The sequence below is a fragment of the Gracilinanus agilis genome, chromosome 2 (genome assembly GCF_016433145.1).
Source record: "Gracilinanus agilis isolate LMUSP501 chromosome 2, AgileGrace, whole genome shotgun sequence".
In the NCBI taxonomy this organism is placed as follows: Eukaryota; Metazoa; Chordata; class Mammalia; order Didelphimorphia; family Didelphidae; genus Gracilinanus; species Gracilinanus agilis.
In genome coordinates, this window is record NC_058131.1 from 74903243 (window position 1) to 74907552 (window position 4310).

At 32.2% G+C, this 4310-nt stretch overlaps 1 pseudogene; it reads right to left on the bottom strand.

The window, feature by feature from the left end:
* Positions 1–750: 750 nt before the first annotated feature.
* LOC123233294 lies at positions 751–1543 on the bottom strand (annotated as a pseudogene).
* Positions 1544–4310: the final 2767 nt, after the last annotated feature.

The window sequence follows — 4310 nt, forward strand, 5'->3', positions numbered from 1 at the left end:
AATTATGCAAACTTTCATTTGCAAACTTTAAACACATCGATACTAAAGTCTAGAATCAAATCTCTTGATAAAAATCTAATCCCTACAGGCTTATTATTCCAGAAAAGTAAAATAATATATTAGCAAATTTACCTTCTGTTATGGTCTCATTTCCTATAAACTAGAACAACCACAACAAACTTGATTAAGGAGAAAATTATACATTTCAGGTATAGATACTTAAATAATGAAATTCTGAATTTATTGATGGGCTTTTTTGAGTATTGATGATGAATTTTCTTCAATGTCAAATGCCAGTCAGAAAAGAAATAAACTGATGTAGATTCTTATCTTAATAAAAAGTGGTTTATGACAATCCGAACTAGTAGAGAAAAGAAAAGGTACCAAATACCTTTATCATAAAAAGTAACTTCTACAGGTGTGTTGCATGTATGTTGCATGAAGAAACAAAGAAGAACATGACCTCTTTTTCATCCAATTAAGTTAATTTCATTTAGAACTTTCTTTCCAAACAAAGAGGACACTTTTAAGAATAGATCAGGATTTCTATTGAATTATCTCAGAGGAATACTCCATAAATGTAAAAAAGTTACATTCCAAAGTAAAAGAGGCAAGAGTTCTTTTCTTCGGTTAATTCAACTTTTCAAACAGTTGTCACTCAAATGTCCCTTGGATAAAGGATGTATCTGACAGAAACAAAACAGTTTTCTTTGTTCTGAGTCAGGGCAATAATTTGTTCCTTAAAGGTTTCTAAACTGCTTCTCCAGTCATAACAGTCCATTTGCAAATACTATTTATGCCAGTTTGTAAGGAAACTCCTTTAGAAATATTTTTATCTTCAGGGTGATTTCATTTCTTTGGAAATGATGGTAGTTAGGAATATATTAATTGATATCTCTGGGCTACTGAAGGAAGAATTGTTCTAGGATTATTGATGGATACATTAAAATTCCTCCATTTCTGGTTGAATTTTGCCACTGACTAGTTCTCTTTGCCATTGGTTTTTCTAACAGTTGTTTAGGGTTGACCTGAGCCTTTCGACCTCTTCTGAAAAGAAAGTTTTCCTGTATATGTCTTTTTGTTGCTTTAAAATTTAGTCTCATCTCTGGTGAAATTGACTGGATTGTTGTTTTTATGATTAACTGGTTAGACCTGAGAACTGAGATTGGTTTCCTCTGCATTTCATTTTGCCTTTGAAGATTTGTATTCCTTTTTAAGACCAGATAACATCAGTGTATATTTGCATTTAAAGGTGATTGACTTATAGAGCTGATTACTTTATGAACCCCATTTGTTTTCTGAGCTGCCAGGTTAGTGATAACTCTGTAATAATGTCTTTTTCTAGGGTCCATTCTTCCCTTTTTGGACCAAAGCATTTTTACCAATCTATTATTGTAGACCCCATCTGGCCATTTTCATCTTGAATTGCTGGGTACCGGTATGCTTAAGTCTTAAATTTTGGAGAATTTTGCTTCCTTCTTATTCAATTTGATAATATCATCCAGGGATATGTTAGTCTTATTGAGTTTTTGTAGCTCTTCATCTTCAACTGCAATGGAATTGCCACTGGGATTGAGATCCTGAAGCTGAACCTGTCGATCATTCAGTGTCTTCACTAGAATTTTCAATTAGTAAAGAACTATGCCTTTCTCTGACCATCTCCCACTGAATACCTGCTTGATCTCTTTATTTATTTATTTTTATCACCTGAGGGATGCTATTCCCATGGTGTTTCCGCACTTCCATTATCCTTCCAGCTTTGTTTATGTGTTGAGATTCCCTTCCTTGAATCATGAAATCTGGTGTAATATTGTTAAAAAGATCTTAGAAAATGTTCCTTTGGCAAGGAACTGCCATGATCAACTGTTACAAAGGAAGCTTCCTTTATATAAAATATTGTGGTAAAAAAGAGAAAGCAGTAAGTAGTTAGTCATTTGTGATATTGCCAAAGGCAAAACCCAAGAAGAAATAGAAATAGATATTTTTGCTATTGTTTTTTTATAATTTTAATTTTTCCTGTTTTATATTGTAGGAGATAAACTGGCAACTTGGCATGTACATATATATGGACATATATGTATTTTATTCATCATTTATTGATGATTAACTTTTGTTCTACTTTTTAGGTCCAAAACACCTCACACTCCATCTTATATAATTTGAAGATTATCTTTGGATATGGAAATATTGTCTAACTACAAGTGAAGTCACTCAATCTATCAATTTCTTCATTTCTCATCTCCTTCAGGAAAGTCCCTGTAATGCTTTTGGATAGGAATAATTATTAATTTAAGTATTTAATTTAATTAATTAATAATAACATTATTTTATTCCTTTAGCAAAACTTCCTGCTACACAAGAAAATTTTAATGATGATATTTTCATTAACCAGATTAACAAGAATATTTTACTCCTGGTCATTCATCAAGGAGCTATAAGACACTGATGTATAGTGCTGGGAGATCTAATCTTAGAGGATAAATCTTTGGAAGGATTTTATTGAAACCATTAGTCCAGGATTTTATTTTTTTCTGTTTTAAAAAGACATTTGTTTTAAAACCTTTTTATACATTACCATAAATAGAATGTTATTAATATTTTCTATTAATTTTTAATTTTAATCTCTTTTAATTGCTAAATATTTAAATAGTTACATAAAATGTTGTGGCGTACATGGAGAAAGAGAGACAGAAATAGGGACAAGGAGGGATAGACAGAATGTGAGAGATGGAAAGACGGAAACCCCCACAGAAAGATAGAGACAAGGATGAACAGAGAAATGGACACAGGCAAAGAATGACAGAAGGGAGAAAGAATCATAAATAACCTCCTTTATTAAAAATAAAACATTTATTAAAAAAGCACAATATATATTCATTAAATGGGATTTATTGAAATGAGACTATTAGTCAAACAGAATTTATTGTGTTAAGAGATACAAAAGATTAAAAAAATTATTTTTCTCCTAATTCTAATGAAGAAGACAAGATTTAAGGAACAGAGAAGCAATATGAAGTTTAAATGAAAGATAATCTTAGAGGGATGGTGATGAGTACTGGAGTGATGAAACTTCTATAGAAAAGATGTCATCTACTTCTTGAAGGAAATAAAGAACACTAGTAGGTGTAGAGCTTTAGAAATTACGGCAAGGCAAAGGCATAAAGTTGTCTAATGAATTATTATGTGTGAGGTAGAGCAACAAGCCCATATTGTTAGATTTTTTACTTTTAGCAGTTAACTTGCTAGTAATTAGTAACCTAGTTCCATTAAGCAATTTAATAGATAATATATACATATGTATACATGCATATACATATTTATACACACGTGTATATGCACATATTATTAATTAATCTAAATGTATATAAATATATACACACATATATGCACATTGGGTGCCATACTCCCTTCTGCCACATCTTGACATGGCCTCAAATTAAAACAATTTCTATCATAGCATTGGTTCCAACAAATTCATTTCCAAACATGGTTTTTATTCACCTCAGATGCTTATTTAAGAGGATCATTCCTTCAATCTTCATGTACTAGCTTCTTGAGTCGATGCTGAACGCTATGCCTTGGTCTCTCATTGTTGGGGACACTGGATGCAAAACTCAGTATTAACTCTGGCTTCTTGATTTCTGACGACTCACCTTTCTTACCTTTTAAAGTTCACATGGTGATAGCTGTTTTGATTATTCCTTCAGCTAGAACCAAAAAATATAGAGACACCAAAGATAGACACAACATTAGGGACACATCTTCACAGATCACTTTGGGGAAACCTTAGTATAGACAGTACAAGTATTCTGGCCCCTTTCCTCACTCTGAAGTTTGTAGCATTCCCTGCACTGTATTGCAGCTTCTCAGAGTCAGAGGCAAATTTTGACTGGTGCATCGATTGTTTCTACAGAAATATCAGATTATCTGCTTCTTCTTCTATGTCTATTTGGATTTTTCATCAGCCTGTGCATGTTCATAGGGGAAGATTCATTGTCTAATATGTTTGCTCAATATATTGTTGTGAAGTTTCGCTCTAGAAGTACAACTTAGTAGATGGCCTTCATGAATAGAGATGACCCCAAAAAACAGTTATCTGATGTATTATGTTTTGGGAATGTGAGTGTTCAAAATTAACTAGACTGTTCTTCAAGTAAGACACATAAAAATAGCAAACCTAAGAGACTGGAATCTAATAGAAATATCATCTGTTACAATAACTTCTTCCTCAGTGGCAGAGGAGTGAGCTTTTACTTTTTTTTTTGAAGATAATCTTTGTCTAATTAGGCATAGTAGGCTAATCAATAGAT